This window comes from Lactuca virosa, chromosome 4, assembly GCF_052849685.1.
Source record: "Lactuca virosa cultivar CGN04683 chromosome 4, Lactuca_virosa_CGN04683_v6, whole genome shotgun sequence".
Lineage (NCBI taxonomy): Eukaryota > Viridiplantae > Streptophyta > Magnoliopsida > Asterales > Asteraceae > Lactuca > Lactuca virosa.
This window is the reverse complement of record NC_136429.1, coordinates 182,910,402-182,929,830: the sequence shown is the minus strand read 5'-3', so window position 1 is coordinate 182,929,830 and position 19,429 is coordinate 182,910,402. Positions and strand designations below refer to the sequence as shown.

The following is a 19,429-nucleotide window of genomic DNA, read 5'->3' as shown; positions in this document are numbered from 1 at the left end:
CGGACTACGTTTTCGTCTTTCTTTTTATCGTTGACTTCCTATTAATGAGATCTTCAAATCTCATTTAGGTCGCGTAGGCCAAAAACCGCTCGATCTAAAATTCGAGTTTCGGGCCGTGCACTGCTATATGCCAAATCTTAGACCGATGGGTCACGTTCTAATGAACTCTCATCATATGTTGCAACGCTCAGACTCAGGTCTCTTAGAGTCAAATTCCGGAATGGAATATAATTTCCTTCATGTTGTAATGTGATATAATCACATTTTAATATGTAGCATTTCTAGCTACCAACTTCTTTAACTAGCGTGATACTTCTATTGACTGCTTCGATTATCTTTCACTTCAATCTTCTGGCTTAAGTTAGATGCTACATCGAACTTGGTTCTTTGAACCACGTAACATACTCATCTTAGTCGGACTCAATTTGATATGACCGCTAGGGTCGAAACAACAATCATATTCTTAATCATTACCGAAACGATGGTAACGACATACTTGAATAAAACGGAATCAACTACTAGCTTCTTGGTAACCTTGTGACTTTCCCTGATCCAAGTGTGAGTCATGTGCTTCCGGTAGTATAGGCCTCTACTACCATTCACACCTACTCATACTCGTCCCAAGTATTGTCTTACAGTTCTCCAAGTCATTATCATAAAAACAATTTTAACACATACAAATGTGTCCAAACAATCATATAATTTTCCCTAGACTCTACTAGGACTTATTCCATGCGTATCTTCAATCATCAACTCTTCTTCAACTCGGTTGGTGATGGAAATGTCAAACGATGGGATAACTTCATGGATTATACCAAAAATCTTTCTTTTCTGCTAATCGAAAGTGTACTTCTCCCGTACTAGACGTATTATTTCTTAGACGCGTTCTAAAGGCAAGATATCACTCTTACGATATCTTCTGATAGGCACCACTCAGTATCGTAAGCCTTCTCATTTCCTTCATTTACTCAATTCACTACGAGTTTTCACCAAGATGTTTTGCACACCAAAGCAGTCGTTTGGTGTATCGAGACGAGAATAAAGATAGAGGAAGGTTTAGACGCGTATTCCTCCTTATTACCTCGAAAAATTACATGCCAGTTCTAATATCGTAATTAAACGTTTAGAAATCTGAACACATAAAGTTTCCAGATCCGGTCGGCAACAGACCATAGATCCGATCAAACGATAGCATCATAAAGCATCACAAATCATTTAGCACATAAAAGCAATTTAGGCATCCTTCCCTAATAAGCTAGTGTTTGTGTCTATTCATGTGTACTACTTAAATTATATTAGACACACTCCTCACGCTCATCGTTTAGCATTCTAAGTTTAAGTCTAAAAATAAATCCTTATTCCTAATTCGCTTAAACTAATGCTCTGATACCAACTGTGACATCCCTATTTTCACGGCCAGAAAAGACCGATTTTGTTTATGCTTTATAAAAATCAGAGTACCTCTTTCAATAAAAAATGTTGCGGAATTTGTTCCCATAAAAACATGATAAATACGTTATCAAAGCATTTCCGAAGAAATGTATTTTTTTTTCATTTTAAAACCTTGGGATGTCATTGTCAATACAGAAACATAAGCATAAACAGAACTTACATTCACTTACACTAGTGATCTACATCTCTTTTAAATCTCTCAGTGTAAAGTGGCTTCATATCGACATCTGTGATACAAATAAGCTTGAGTGGGTCAGGTTGGGAAACCTGGTGAGTACATAGGGTTTTCAACCCACAATAATACAATTATTATGTTTAAACATCAAACAATCAGCCCAATTACCCATCCCCATTATATTCCTTACTCTTAAGAATCTACCCTAAGAGTCATCTATCCTGCATTCGTTTATTCCGAAGTCCCTTGCTTCCAGGGTTATAAGACAGGCACTAAGTCCATAGCTGTCAATGCTCATTCGTAAAGCACTAAATCCATAGTTGCTAAAGTTCATTCATCGGGTACTAAATCTATAGCTACCAATGTTCATCTAATAGGTACTAAGTCCATAGCTACCCACGTTTATCTATCAGGTACTAAGTCCATAGCTACCAACGTTTATCTATCAGGTACTAAGTTCATAGCTACCAACATTTATCTAACAGGTACTAAGTCCATAGCTACCAACGTTTATTCATTAGGCACTAAGTCCATAGCTGCCGATGTTATTTGTTAGGCACTAAGTCTATAGCTGCCAATGTTCACTCATATCATCTTTCATCTTTCATCGTTCATCTACCCATGTTTTACCCAACATATTCGTAGATATAAAATACATATACAGTTTAAATTATTTAAAACATGTATAAAATCGTTCATCCAGCATAGATAACAAGTATACAGGTAATATGCACACATAGCACGTAATTTATATAAAATACTTCATATCTATGTGTAAGATGAAAGTAACTATGCACTCACTTGATAAGGTGGTGACTCGGTACTCGGATAGCTCTTCGTTTACTTTAAAATAATTTCCTTCGACAAAACCTAGTATTATTATCACTAGATTTTAGTCTAATATTTACCGTGACTAATTATTAGTCTTATTATTATTATATAAGCGTTTAAACAATATTTTGCAACCACTATGTACAGACAAGGGCCAGATATAAAACACCGGAGGGCAGGATCATTTTGGCATATAACACTTTTGAAATCCAACAACCCAGGCGGCCCTTCAAACCGGATTCCCCGTACCGCAAGTGGTTAAAAAGATATTATAACGACACTTATATAACCCATAATAATAGCTCAAATAATTATTATAAGGTCCTAATAACGTTACTATATTTGAATAAAAGCTATATTAAAAATTAGGTAGGCGTATCTTACCTACGAGGGGGTTTGGCTAGAAGCCGTGCTCTGCAGGGGCAGAACTTCCGAGCCGAAAGCTCTTATTCTCGGAGCCGTCGAGCGCTCTGGGGCTTTCTTCTAGCGCTAAGGGAGTTTTTGAGAGGTTTAGAGAGAGTGTAGAGAGAAGAAAGAATGGGAAAGGTATGAAGAAAATGAGGGTGGGAGAGGTTCTATTTATAGGGTGAAATATGGCTGAACTTGGTGCCACATGTCACCATCTGGTGGCAAGACTTGGGGAGAAAGCAATGGCCAAGATTGTGTCACGTCACCCATTTTCGCACAACACACTTCCGACTTCTAAAATCCGTAACTTTGGCATACGAGCTCCGTTTTTTACATTCTTTATATCCACGTGTAGGTAAGAATAAGATCTACAACTTTCATTTTGACTCCGACGGCTAATTCTCAACCGATCTTAAATTTAACAGTAGGAGGAGATTATACTGTTAAATGACCGCGAAAAATTCGTAACTCTTTCATACGGACTACGTTTTCGTCTTTCTTTTTATCGTTGACTTCCTATTAATGAGATCTTCAAATCTCATTTAGGTCGCGTAGGCCAAAAACCGCTCGATCTAAAATTCGAGTTTCGGGCCGTGCACTGCTATATGCCAAATCTTAGACCGATGGGTCACGTTCTAATGAACTCTCATCATATGTTGCAACGCTCAGACTCAGGTCTCTTAGAGTCAAATTCCGGAATGGAATATAATTTCCTTCATGTTGTAATGTGATATAATCACATTTTAATATGTAGCATTTCTAGCTACCAACTTCTTTAACTAGCGTGATACTTCTATTGACTGCTTCGATTATCTTTCACTTCAATCTTCTGGCTTAAGTTAGATGCTACATCGAACTTGGTTCTTTGAACCACGTAACATACTCATCTTAGTCGGACTCAATTTGATATGACCGTTAGGGTCGAAACAACAATCATATTCTTAATCATTACCGAAACGATGGTAACGACATACTTGAATAAAACGGAATCAACTACTAGCTTCTTGGTAACCTTGTGACTTTCCCTGATCCAAGTGTGAGTCATGTGCTTCCGGTAGTATAGGCCTCTACTACCATTCACACCTACTCATACTCGTCCCAAGTATTGTCTTACAGTTCTCCAAGTCATTATCATAAAAACAATTTTAACACATACAAATGTGTCCAAACAATCATATAATTTTCCCTAGACTCTACTAGGACTTATTCCATGCGTATCTTCAATCATCAACTCTTCTTCAACTCGGTTGGTGATGGAAATGTCAAACGATGGGATAACTTCATGGATTATACCAAAAATCTTTCTTTTCTGCTAATCGAAAGTGTACTTCTCCCGTACTAGACGTATTATTTCTTAGACGCGTTCTAAAGGCAAGATATCACTCTTACGATATCTTCTGATAGGCACCACTCAGTATCGTAAGCCTTCTCATTTCCTTCATTTACTCAATTCACTACGAGTTTTCACCAAGATGTTTTGCACACCAAAGCAGTCGTTTGGTGTATCGAGACGAGAATAAAGATAGAGGAAGGTTTAGACGCGTATTCCTCCTTATTACCTCGAAAAATTACATGCCAGTTCTAATATCGTAATTAAACGTTTAGAAATCTGAACACATAAAGTTTCCAGATCCGGTCGGCAACAGACCATAGATCCGATCAAACGATAGCATCATAAAGCATCACAAATCATTTAGCACATAAAAGCAATTTAGGCATCCTTCCCTAATAAGCTAGTGTTTGTGTCTATTCATGTGTACTACTTAAATTATATTAGACACACTCCTCACGCTCATCGTTTAGCATTCTAAGTTTAAGTCTAAAAATAAATCCTTATTCCTAATTCGCTTAAACTAATGCTCTGATACCAACTGTGACATCCCTATTTTCACGGCCAGAAAAGACCGATTTTGTTTATGCTTTATAAAAATCAGAGTACCTCTTTCAATAAAAAATGTTGCGGAATTTGTTCCCATAAAAACATGATAAATACGTTATCAAAGCATTTCCGAAGAAATGTATTTTTTTTTCATTTTAAAACCTTGGGATGTCATTGTCAATACAGAAACATAAGCATAAACAGAACTTACATTCACTTACACTAGTGATCTACATCTCTTTTAAATCTCTCAGTGTAAAGTGGCTTCATATCGACATCTGTGATACAAATAAGCTTGAGTGGGTCAGGTTGGGAAACCTGGTGAGTACATAGGGTTTTCAACCCACAATAATACAATTATTATGTTTAAACATCAAACAATCAGCCCAATTACCCATCCCCATTATATTCCTTACTCTTAAGAATCTACCCTAAGAGTCATCTATCCTGCATTCGTTTATTCCGAAGTCCCTTGCTTCCAGGGTTATAAGACAGGCACTAAGTCCATAGCTGTCAATGCTCATTCGTAAAGCACTAAATCCATAGTTGCTAAAGTTCATTCATCGGGTACTAAATCTATAGCTACCAATGTTCATCTAATAGGTACTAAGTCCATAGCTACCCACGTTTATCTATCAGGTACTAAGTCCATAGCTACCAACGTTTATCTATCAGGTACTAAGTTCATAGCTACCAACATTTATCTAACAGGTACTAAGTCCATAGCTACCAACGTTTATTCATTAGGCACTAAGTCCATAGCTGCCGATGTTATTTGTTAGGCACTAAGTCTATAGCTGCCAATGTTCACTCATATCATCTTTCATCTTTCATCGTTCATCTACCCATGTTTTACCCAACATATTCGTAGATATAAAATACATATACAGTTTAAATTATTTAAAACATGTATAAAATCGTTCATCCAGCATAGATAACAAGTATACAGGTAATATGCACACATAGCACGTAATTTATATAAAATACTTCATATCTATGTGTAAGATGAAAGTAACTATGCACTCACTTGATAAGGTGGTGACTCGGTACTCGGATAGCTCTTCGTTTACTTTAAAATAATTTCCTTCGACAAAACCTAGTATTATTATCACTAGATTTTAGTCTAATATTTACCGTGACTAATTATTAGTCTTATTATTATTATATAAGCGTTTAAACAATATTTTGCAACCACTATGTACAGACAAGGGCCAGATATAAAACACCGGAGGGCAGGATCATTTTGGCATATAACACTTTTGAAATCCAACAACCCAGGCGGCCCTTCAAACCGGATTCCCCGTACCGCAAGTGGTTAAAAAGATATTATAACGACACTTATATAACCCATAATAATAGCTCAAATAATTATTATAAGGTCCTAATAACGTTACTATATTTGAATAAAAGCTATATTAAAAATTAGGTAGGCGTATCTTACCTACGAGGGGGTTTGGCTAGAAGCCGTGCTCTGCAGGGGCAGAACTTCCGAGCCGAAAGCTCTTATTCTCGGAGCCGTCGAGCGCTCTGGGGCTTTCTTCTAGCGCTAAGGGAGTTTTTGAGAGGTTTAGAGAGAGTGTAGAGAGAAGAAAGAATGGGAAAGGTATGAAGAAAATGAGGGTGGGAGAGGTTCTATTTATAGGGTGAAATATGGCTGAACTTGGTGCCACATGTCACCATCTGGTGGCAAGACTTGGGGAGAAAGCAATGGCCAAGATTGTGTCACGTCACCCATTTTCGCACAACACACTTCCGACTTCTAAAATCCGTAACTTTGGCATACGAGCTCCGTTTTTTACATTCTTTATATCCACGTGTAGGTAAGAATAAGATCTACAACTTTCATTTTGACTCCGACGGCTAATTCTCAACCGATCTTAAATTTAACAGTAGGAGGAGATTATACTGTTAAATGACCGCGAAAAATTCGTAACTCTTTCATACGGACTACGTTTTCGTCTTTCTTTTTATCGTTGACTTCCTATTAATGAGATCTTCAAATCTCATTTAGGTCGCGTAGGCCAAAAACCGCTCGATCTAAAATTCGAGTTTCGGGCCGTGCACTGCTATATGCCAAATCTTAGACCGATGGGTCACGTTCTAATGAACTCTCATCATATGTTGCAACGCTCAGACTCAGGTCTCTTAGAGTCAAATTCCGGAATGGAATATAATTTCCTTCATGTTGTAATGTGATATAATCACATTTTAATATGTAGCATTTCTAGCTACCAACTTCTTTAACTAGCGTGATACTTCTATTGACTGCTTCGATTATCTTTCACTTCAATCTTCTGGCTTAAGTTAGATGCTACATCGAACTTGGTTCTTTGAACCACGTAACATACTCATCTTAGTCGGACTCAATTTGATATGACCGTTAGGGTCGAAACAACAATCATATTCTTAATCATTACCGAAACGATGGTAACGACATACTTGAATAAAACGGAATCAACTACTAGCTTCTTGGTAACCTTGTGACTTTCCCTGATCCAAGTGTGAGTCATGTGCTTCCGGTAGTATAGGCCTCTACTACCATTCACACCTACTCATACTCGTCCCAAGTATTGTCTTACAGTTCTCCAAGTCATTATCATAAAAACAATTTTAACACATACAAATGTGTCCAAACAATCATATAATTTTCCCTAGACTCTACTAGGACTTATTCCATGCGTATCTTCAATCATCAACTCTTCTTCAACTCGGTTGGTGATGGAAATGTCAAACGATGGGATAACTTCATGGATTATACCAAAAATCTTTCTTTTCTGCTAATCGAAAGTGTACTTCTCCCGTACTAGACGTATTATTTCTTAGACGCGTTCTAAAGGCAAGATATCACTCTTACGATATCTTCTGATAGGCACCACTCAGTATCGTAAGCCTTCTCATTTCCTTCATTTACTCAATTCACTACGAGTTTTCACCAAGATGTTTTGCACACCAAAGCAGTCGTTTGGTGTATCGAGACGAGAATAAAGATAGAGGAAGGTTTAGACGCGTATTCCTCCTTATTACCTCGAAAAATTACATGCCAGTTCTAATATCGTAATTAAACGTTTAGAAATCTGAACACATAAAGTTTCCAGATCCGGTCGGCAACAGACCATAGATCCGATCAAACGATAGCATCATAAAGCATCACAAATCATTTAGCACATAAAAGCAATTTAGGCATCCTTCCCTAATAAGCTAGTGTTTGTGTCTATTCATGTGTACTACTTAAATTATATTAGACACACTCCTCACGCTCATCGTTTAGCATTCTAAGTTTAAGTCTAAAAATAAATCCTTATTCCTAATTCGCTTAAACTAATGCTCTGATACCAACTGTGACATCCCTATTTTCACGGCCAGAAAAGACCGATTTTGTTTATGCTTTATAAAAATCAGAGTACCTCTTTCAATAAAAAATGTTGCGGAATTTGTTCCCATAAAAACATGATAAATACGTTATCAAAGCATTTCCGAAGAAATGTATTTTTTTTTCATTTTAAAACCTTGGGATGTCATTGTCAATACAGAAACATAAGCATAAACAGAACTTACATTCACTTACACTAGTGATCTACATCTCTTTTAAATCTCTCAGTGTAAAGTGGCTTCATATCGACATCTGTGATACAAATAAGCTTGAGTGGGTCAGGTTGGGAAACCTGGTGAGTACATAGGGTTTTCAACCCACAATAATACAATTATTATGTTTAAACATCAAACAATCAGCCCAATTACCCATCCCCATTATATTCCTTACTCTTAAGAATCTACCCTAAGAGTCATCTATCCTGCATTCGTTTATTCCGAAGTCCCTTGCTTCCAGGGTTATAAGACAGGCACTAAGTCCATAGCTGTCAATGCTCATTCGTAAAGCACTAAATCCATAGTTGCTAAAGTTCATTCATCGGGTACTAAATCTATAGCTACCAATGTTCATCTAATAGGTACTAAGTCCATAGCTACCCACGTTTATCTATCAGGTACTAAGTCCATAGCTACCAACGTTTATCTATCAGGTACTAAGTTCATAGCTACCAACATTTATCTAACAGGTACTAAGTCCATAGCTACCAACGTTTATTCATTAGGCACTAAGTCCATAGCTGCCGATGTTATTTGTTAGGCACTAAGTCTATAGCTGCCAATGTTCACTCATATCATCTTTCATCTTTCATCGTTCATCTACCCATGTTTTACCCAACATATTCGTAGATATAAAATACATATACAGTTTAAATTATTTAAAACATGTATAAAATCGTTCATCCAGCATAGATAACAAGTATACAGGTAATATGCACACATAGCACGTAATTTATATAAAATACTTCATATCTATGTGTAAGATGAAAGTAACTATGCACTCACTTGATAAGGTGGTGACTCGGTACTCGGATAGCTCTTCGTTTACTTTAAAATAATTTCCTTCGACAAAACCTAGTATTATTATCACTAGATTTTAGTCTAATATTTACCGTGACTAATTATTAGTCTTATTATTATTATATAAGCGTTTAAACAATATTTTGCAACCACTATGTACAGACAAGGGCCAGATATAAAACACCGGAGGGCAGGATCATTTTGGCATATAACACTTTTGAAATCCAACAACCCAGGCGGCCCTTCAAACCGGATTCCCCGTACCGCAAGTGGTTAAAAAGATATTATAACGACACTTATATAACCCATAATAATAGCTCAAATAATTATTATAAGGTCCTAATAACGTTACTATATTTGAATAAAAGCTATATTAAAAATTAGGTAGGCGTATCTTACCTACGAGGGGGTTTGGCTAGAAGCCGTGCTCTGCAGGGGCAGAACTTCCGAGCCGAAAGCTCTTATTCTCGGAGCCGTCGAGCGCTCTGGGGCTTTCTTCTAGCGCTAAGGGAGTTTTTGAGAGGTTTAGAGAGAGTGTAGAGAGAAGAAAGAATGGGAAAGGTATGAAGAAAATGAGGGTGGGAGAGGTTCTATTTATAGGGTGAAATATGGCTGAACTTGGTGCCACATGTCACCATCTGGTGGCAAGACTTGGGGAGAAAGCAATGGCCAAGATTGTGTCACGTCACCCATTTTCGCACAACACACTTCCGACTTCTAAAATCCGTAACTTTGGCATACGAGCTCCGTTTTTTACATTCTTTATATCCACGTGTAGGTAAGAATAAGATCTACAACTTTCATTTTGACTCCGACGGCTAATTCTCAACCGATCTTAAATTTAACAGTAGGAGGAGATTATACTGTTAAATGACAGCGAAAAATTCGTAACTCTTTCATACGGACTACGTTTTCGTCTTTCTTTTTATCGTTGACTTCCTATTAATGAGATCTTCAAATCTCATTTAGGTCGCGTAGGCCAAAAACCGCTCGATCTAAAATTCGAGTTTCGGGCAGTGCACTGTTATATGCCAAATCTTAGAAATTCATAACTTCCTCATACGAAGTCAGATTTGGGTGTTCTTTTTATGCACGCTCTCAGTTTAACGTATACTACAACTTTTATTTAGATCACTAAGGCCAAAAAGTCCTCTATTGTAAATTCACTATTTTCGTCTCCCGGTGTCGTGTCGGTTTTGCCGTAAAACTTCAACGAGCCATAACTTCTTCGTTATAACTCGGATTTCGGCGTTCTTTAAATGTACGAAACCCTTGTAAAATATACTACCACTTGGTTATGATTAATCCTTATAAATAATATTCCATCAATAACTCATATTTGATGCTTCTTGTCTCTAAATTGACTAGCCCGAATGTGCGGGCGTTACACCTATCCTAAGGATTATCTTAGGGATAGACAATAATGCTTAGGGGTTTCCTTAGCAATATATGTCAGTAAGGAAACCATGGGGGTGGAGTACACCTGGTGAACACTTAGCTCAAAAACACCTACAAGTTGCGAGCCTACTAGCGTTCCACTGGACTGTCTAGAATAGTTTATGGTCGTCATTTATACTTCGCTAGACAACTGGATCATCTTTAAATTAAAGGTCTCTCATCATTTATCTCGTCTTACATCTTTCACCATCTATATCATCTTTCATCTACCCATCTTTACCCAACATATTTATAAGGTATAAAATACATATACAGTTTAAATCACGTAAAACATGTATAAATCGTTCATCCAGCATAGATATCAGGAACACAGATAATAGACACATATATCATGTATTTTATCTTAAATACTTCATATCTATGTGTAAGATGAAAGTAACTATGCACTCACGTGTTAAAGTGATGACTTGAAACTCAGACAGGGCTTTGCTTCTAGCAACTGTCTTTTCCTTTGACGTAACCTAGTATCATTATCACTAAGTCTTAGTCTAATATTTATTGCGACTAATTATTAGCCTAGATTCATCATTAATTCAAAGTCTACTGATCTATAGCTGATAAGGGACAACCATGTAAGATCATATCGGATGTAGGGTCCGTTTAGCATACATAGTATACTATTTGGAAAGTCTGCTTTAAACACCTCACTAAATCTACCCTTGATAAGTAGACCAGTCAGTATAACGACTTGTAATCATTGATGTATCTTGTTTAAAGGTTCATAATAGCGATAATGAACTTAAAAATAAGTTATAATTAAAGCACGGTAACCATAACTCAACTTACAGGTGGTTTAGCGAGAAACCGGACTTTGTGTGAGCAGAACTTTTAAACCGAAAGCTCTATTTCTTGGGGCTTTCTGGCACTCCGGTGCTTCGTTACTAACCCTTAAGAAGTTTTAGAACAAGACTTAGGGACCTTGGGGGTTTGGGAGGGATTGGAATGAAAAAGTGTGAATAAATGGGTGAAATTTGACCTCTATTTATAGGCTGTCAGGAGCCCAGTACGCTGGGTGTACTACAAATTACGTTGGACGTAATGGGTACGCTGGGAGTACATAAGCATTATGCTAGGTGTAATGTGCCACATGTCTCTATCTGATCGCAAGCTGCGGGGAGGAAGGGGTGTGCCAGATCGCGACACGTGTTGCACCCTTGTTAATCCGAAAATTAATTATCTTGTAAAATTCATAACTTTTACATATGAGCTTCGTTTTTGACGTTCTTTATATCTACGTGTAGTTATCGACGGGATCTACAACTCTCATTTAGACTCTGTCGGCTAATTTGACTTTATTTTTAAAGTTATATTTTAATAGGCTTAGACAGTTAAAGTCCGATAAAAATTCATAACTTTGTCATCCGATGTCTGTTTTCAACTGTTTTTTTATCGTTGAGCTCCTATTAACGAGATATTCAATTCTGGTTTAGATTGTATCGGCTAATAATCGACCGATCTAAAATTCGATTTCTAAGTTGTATATTGTCACGTTGAATCTTCGAAACATCATAACTTCCTCTAATGAAGTCAGATTTGGATGTTCTCTATATACACGCTCTCGGTTTAACGGCTACTACGACTTTTGTTTAGACCACTTAGGCTAAAAAGTAATTTATCAAAAATTTACTTTTTACGATATGCAGAGTCGTGTTAGTTTAATCGTGAAACTTCAACGGGTCATAACTTCTTAATTATAAGTCGGCTTGGAATGTTCCTTATATCTCTGAAATCATTGTCACGACTACTTCAACTCTGTTCAAAGATATTAGGTCTAATTATTATTTTATTTTAGACGCGCATTTTATTCATATTTTATTATATCATTATAAGCACGTCTATTGCACATAATTTACACATAAATCACATAATACTCAAATATTTCTTCCTTCATTACATCAAATAGGTTACAATTGTTGACCTTAACTATTACATCATCTTATTAATGCTTAGCGAGAAACGCGGACATTACAATTCTTTCCCCCTTAGGATGATTTCATCCCGGAATCATGCATCAGCAAACCGATGTGGATAGTGACTCATCATGCCACTCTCTATCTCCCAGGTGAGGTTTGGCCCATTCAAATGTTTTCATCACACTAACACTAATTCGACCATCTTGCGTCGTAATTTCTTCGTCTTACGGTCAACAATCGCTTTGGGCTCTTTGATTAACCTCTTCATCAATCATTAACTCCGAAAGTGGAATTATATCAGGAACTTCTCCCGTGAACTTCCTCAAATAACACACATGAAAAGTGTTATGAATACCGTCTAGTTCTTCTGGTAATTCCAACTTGTAAGCTTGGTTCTCAATCCTCTGAAGAGCTTTGAATGGTCCAATAAACATTGGAATCAACTTTCGTCTCTTTCTAAATCTTATGAGTCCCTTCCACGGTGAGACTTTGAGCAACACCGAATCTCCAACTTCGAAAGTCATTGGTCGTCGCTTCTTGTCAGCATAGCTCTTTTGTCAATCTTGAGCTGTTAACATCATTTATCTAATTACCTTTAGCTTTTCAGTAGTTTGATGGACAATTTCGGGACCCATAAACTTCTTTTCTCCGGCCTCAGGCCAACAAGACGGCATACGACACTTCTGTCCATAGAAGGCTTTATAAGGTGTCATCTTAATGCTCGAATGGTAACTATTGTTGTGGGAAAACTCTACTACGGGTAAATGATCATCCCAGTTACCTTGAATTCTAGGGTGCATGCTCTTAATATATCTTCCAGTGTTTGAATTGTCCTTTCGCTCTAACCATCATTCTGGGTATGGTAGGTTGTACTTAAACACAACTTCGTACACATTTCCTCTTGTAGGCTCTTCCAAAACCTTGATGTGAAACGACTATTACGATCCGACACAATCGTTAAGGGAACACCGTGAAGTCTTACTATCTCCTTCACGTAGGTATTTGCAAGCTTATCCATAGACCATCTCTCATGATGTGTGCAATCTTTGTGAATCGATCCACGATTAACAAAATCATGTCGTGACCGTTCTTCGTCCTGTTTCGTTTAGTCACAAAATCCATGGTGATGTCTTCATACTTACCCATGGGTACAGGCAAGGGCTCTAAACTCCCATATGGTTTCTGATGTTGTGCTTTAACTTTTGCACATGTTACACACTCTGCCACATACTTTGCAACATCGAGCTTCATCATCGGTCACCAGTAGTAAGGTTTCAGATCCTTATACATCTTAGTGCTGCCAGGATGAATCGAGTACATGACATTGTGAGCTTCTTCCATGAGAATATCTCTTATTCCTCCCATCTTAGGCACCCAAATTCTGTTTTGAAATACCTTCAATCCTTAACTATTTGTACCAAATACCAATGTTTTGCCTAAACGTTCTTCCTTTTGGTCATTTTTCTGCAAAGCTTCTTCCTGAGCTTTCTTAATGATTTCCACAATCGACCGATCTAAAATTCGATTTCTAAGTTGTATATTGTTACGATTAATCTTCGAAAAATCATAACTTTTTCTAATGATGTCAGATTTAGACGTTCTCTATATGCACGCTCTCGGTTTAACAACTACTACAACTTTCGTTTAGACCACTTAGGCTAAAAAGTAATTTATCAAAAATTTACTTTTTACGATATGTAAAGTCGTGTCGGTTTAATCGTGAAACTTCAGCGGGTCATAACTTCTTCGTTATAAGTCGGATTTGAGCATTCATTATATCTTCGAAATCCTTGTCACGACTACTTCAACTTTCTTCAAAGATATTTGGTCTAATTATTATTTTATTTTAGACATGTATTTTAATGTTATTATATTATATCGTTATAAACACGTATATTGCAAATAATTTAAACATAAATCACAAAATACTCAAATATTTCTTCTTTCATTACATCAAATATGTTACAATTGTTGACTCGAACTATTATATCATTTTATTAATGCTTAGCGAGAAAAGCGAGCCTTACAAATATAGTTAAATTAATGGAAATAGATGTTACAAACCATATAATTAGGATTGTTATTTATTATATATGTTAAATGAAAATGTAATTTTCTTATATATATATATCTCTCTCTCACAGGGCCGTTCCAAACATAATTGGGGCCCGGAGCAAGAAGGGAAAAAAAGCCCCTATAATACATAAATTTCATCAACATTTTTATAATAACTCACTAATTAAAAAAAATAGTTGTACTAGCATCTTAATATAACAATTTCCGTTACAAAATCCAAAATATTAAAGAAAAATACTCCTTCTAGTTTTTTGAGATGCAAAATCATTAATAATATCTTCAAGATCAATCTTGTCTAGCATGTACTTCTCTATACATAGAATTGCCAAGTCGTTCAACCTTTCTTGTGACATCGACGACATTAAGTAATTCTTCAATAACTTCAACTTTGAAAAACTTCTCTCTTCAGATGCAACAGTTACAGGAATAGTTAATAGGATTCTATATGCAATAAAAACATTTGGGTAACAATCCTCAACTTTAACAACTTCTAGAATTTCAACTGCAGATTTAATATCATTAGGAAGAGTCTTGCAAAAATTTTAATTCGGTAAAAAGATCATTTGAATCCACATCAGAAAAATTGTCATTAGAAAAAGTATTTAAAAACTTTATACAACACTCTTTAAGCTTATTTTCATCTAATTACTTTAAAATCTTTGAATCATATAAAAAGCCAAATATAGTTTCAAAATATTTTAATTGTTCAAATCTAGTATTTAATGAAACAATTGCAACATCGACAACAACATAAAAGTAATGAATCTTAAAATACTCTTCCGGTGATTGTATTTCTTCTTCTTCACTATCACTTTCATCAAATTGTTTTTTTTCTAGTGACATTACACCCTATGTGGAAATGTAGGTTCAACACCCATTTCTAAAGCAATTGTTTTAGCAATATTTATGCTTGAAGCAAACCCTTCATTTCTAAATTTCTTAAAAAATGTCATTACATTTTGTAATTGGTTAATAGTGGCATCAATACAAATAGATTTAGATTGCAATATTTTACTTACCATATTAATAGCAAATAAAATTTCATACCAAATAACCATACTAAGTAAAAATTCAAAACTCTTAATAGCTTTAACTAAACTTTTGGCTTCACTTTTTGATTTTGGATCATCACATGATTTAGCCAAGTTTAGGAAAGCTAATCGCATTTGAGGAGCTTGGAATCTAATAGTTTTGACACTTTTAATTCTACTTTCCCAACGAGTATTAGATAAAGACTTTATAGTTAAAGTTGGAACATTATCCAATAATACTTTCCATCTTTTAGTAGAACTAGAAAATAATGAATATAAGCATTGAACAATACCAAAAAAAGAAACAGCTTTACGACAAGAAAGTGCCATGTCACAAACGCTTAGGTTTAGACTATGGCAAGCACATGACATATATAAAGCTTTAAGATTAATTTCAAGAAATTGTTTTTTAACCCCTTGGTGTTTTCCTTTCATGTTAGACCCATTATCATAACCTTGACCCCTTACATCATTCACATCAAGATCTAACAATTTTAATGCATCTAATAACTCATTAAAAAGTCCCAAACCAAAAATATCATCAATTTCACAGCAGCAATTATTCTTCTTAAAACTTGCCTCCAACGCTCTTTTTCCTTTAAAATTTCTTGTTGTAAATCTTTATCAATAGTAAGGTTTTTATTCAATCTTTGTTTTGCTTCATTCCAAGAACTCATACAACTCAAATGTTCATTACTACTTTCATGTTCTTTAAGTCGAACACTAAGATGTTTCCAATCATTATATCCTTCATTTGCTAAAAAACCTTTTTGATTATTAGATTTAAAAAGTTTACAACAAAAACAAAAAAATTTATCCAAAAACTTTGAGTAAACTAGCCATTTCCGATCTCGTGTCTCTCCATTATTTAATTTTTGGGTATAAAAAACATAAGAGAAATGTATAGATAATTTATCTTTAGGAAACACAAGACTCATTTCCCTTATTGGCCCTTTTTCAATTAGAATATCTCTTGTTTTATTATCAAGAACATTCCAATTTCTAGGGTCATAAATATCTAAAGGATTATTAAAATTAGCATCATCACAATCATTAAACAAATTTGTATCATCGTGTTCATTTGACACATTAGTATCATCACAATCATTTGACACATTAGTATCATCACATTCATTTGAGACACTAGAAGAACCAATTGGTTTCAGTTTAATGAACTTATCTAAAGATCCTTTTTGTTTCAATTTAGATTCTTCAGCTATTTTTCGTTTTTTTCTTTTTTCAGCTCCTGATAAGTGTTTTTTAGGAGACATTATAGTAACTAGTAAGGAAAGAATACACCTGAAAATCAAAAACTTTGATGATGTTTTATGGTTGAATCCAAATGGTGCTTTTCTGTTGAAGGCTTGAATCTACCAGGCCCGTATCAAAAACTTTAATGATTTTTTTGTTAATCTACAAACAATAAAAAAAATCAGAAACTTTGATGAAAGATCAACAAAAAAACAGATTGCTATTTGTAATTTGAAAGCAAACAGAAAGCAAAAACTTTACCTCAATAAACTTTGATTGCCAATATGACCAGAAATCAGCTGTTAACAAAATTTGGGCTACACACAAACAAAAATAAAATATTTTCAGCAACTTGAATAAGAAAAAAAAAACAGCAAGTATCGTCAAAACTAAGAAAAAAAATCGAACTCGCCATAATGAAATTAGACATTCAGACTTGTAGATTGCTTGGGAGTAGTAGAAATGCCTAAAATCAGATTTTTGAATCACAAAGTTACAAAGATTGGGCTGCAAACAAACAAACATAATTTTTTTTTACACTTGCAATCAGTGAGCAACTACCAAACAAAAAAAGATCGAAAGAAATTTGGTATTACCTAATGAAATCGGACTCAAAATATGGGAAATTAGAGTGAATTGATAATGAAATTGGACTCACAATCGTGTATTAGCCTTGCAATAGAGTTATAGAGTCGTGATTTCAGAAGCCTTTCAAGAATTGAAGCAAAAAATCAGAATCATAGCAGAAATGAGTCGAAGCCGTGACTTGGTGTAGAATGTAGACTGCAGTAGGAATGGACGAATTCGGTAATAGCGGATTAATAGAGTCGTGACTCGTGGTTAGGTCTCCCACTTGAAGAAGAAGAAGAATCATCGCAACGTTCAAATCAGACGCACGCTTGCGTATCGCGAGGCGAGTCTACGACGTTTCAGTTTTCCATATCATGTTTATTCTCTAATCGGCGCCTAGGTCTCCCGCTTCTAAGTTTTGTTGGGCTAGGTTCTACATTTGGGCCGCTAATATGGAGTTTGAATTAGACGTGACCAAAAAAACCGGTTCACAAACCGAACCGGTCAGTGTATCGGAAACCGGTTTACCCTTGAACCGGTTCAGCCCTGAACCGAACCGCACTTGAACCGAACCGTCGGACCAATACCGATTCGCTGTAGTTACCGTTGAGACCGGTTTCGAACCGGTTTAGTATGAACCGGTGTTTTGATCCGGTTTTGAACCGGTTTTGCATATGCCCGTTTTTTTGTCTTATTCTAACGGCTATATAGCCGTTTATGGCTGTTAGACACCCGATTTTTGGTCCCTTTTGGCCATATTCCCCAATATTTGATAGTATAAATAGCTATTAGATGTTTTGGGTTAACCAAACCTCAAAAAACATCTCTTACTTCAAAAAACGCTCTTAATTCAAACAATGGATTCGGCTTCCGTTGGTATTGGAGATTCATCAAACACTCTTACCGTTGTTAGCATCAAAGAAACAAATAGAAATCCGGCTATTTGGTGCAACTATGATTTGTGTGTAATGTCGAATGGTCTAAAAAAGGCGCGATGCAAGAAATGTGGTGCTTTTTTTAATGAAGAAGGGAATTCGACATTGAAAACTCATATGACCAAAAGATGTCCCGCGGTGAAATTTGGGTCGGGTCATAATCAAACAACAATGGCGAATGATGCAACATTGTGGAGTTACGATTTGGCTAAAGTTCGGGATAGGATGGCGAAGTTCGTGATTCAAGAATGCTTGCCTTTTGACCACTTCGACAACAAACGTTTGACTTCACTCATCCAAGATACTCTCCAACCACGATATTGCCATGTGAGTCGTACTTCTATTAGACGTGATTGTATTGAAATGTGGAAACTTGCAAAAAATGAATTGATTTTAGGATTTCAATCTTTAGAAACCGGTGTGAATTTAACTTGTGATGTTTGGACGGCTCCTCACGGTTCACCGGATGCGTACCTTTGTGTTACCGCTCATTGGATTAATCCAACTAATTGGGTAATGATGAAGCGTACGATTACGTTTGAATTGTTTGAGTACCCGCACACCGGTAGAAATTTATTTAAAATTTTAGATTGTGTGATCAAAACTTATAAACTTGAAGGAAAGATTTTTTCTATATCTTTTGATAATGCTTCAAACAACACCGTCGCGGTTGGACAACTAAAACTAAAATATAAACCAATTTGCGATGGTGTTTTTTTTCATAGTCGATGTGTTGCACATATCATTACTTTGGTTGTGCAAGATGGACTAACTAGCATTGAAACTATAAAAGATGGTTTCAAAGACATGCTAAAAGATATTTTTAGTTCAAGTAACGCTCGATATCATAATTATATGCAATTTTGTGTCGATGCGAATGCCCTCTTTTTAGGTCCGAATTGGGAAAATAATACCCGATGAAACTCCACTTGCAAAATGTTTGAATGTGCCTTACGTCAAAAAGATACTTTAAAAATGTTCCATGACAACCTTGCGGACCGTAACAAGGTTACAGCTTATCCGAAATCAAGTTGGGATACTATCAAACTTGTTACGGACATGCT

The 19,429-nt window shown here is 35.9% G+C and overlaps 1 long non-coding RNA gene across 1 annotated transcript; it reads right to left on the bottom strand.

The window, feature by feature from the left end:
* Positions 1-14,741: 14,741 nt before the first annotated feature.
* Positions 14,742-17,833, bottom strand: LOC145107807 (uncharacterized). The gene is made up of 4 exons (XR_013707984.1): positions 17,457-17,833; positions 17,273-17,367; positions 17,122-17,177; positions 14,742-17,022 (listed from the first exon to the last, which is right to left on the bottom strand). It is a non-coding gene; the product is annotated as an uncharacterized LOC145107807 (long non-coding RNA).
* Between the last annotated feature and the right edge of the window lie 1,596 nt (positions 17,834-19,429).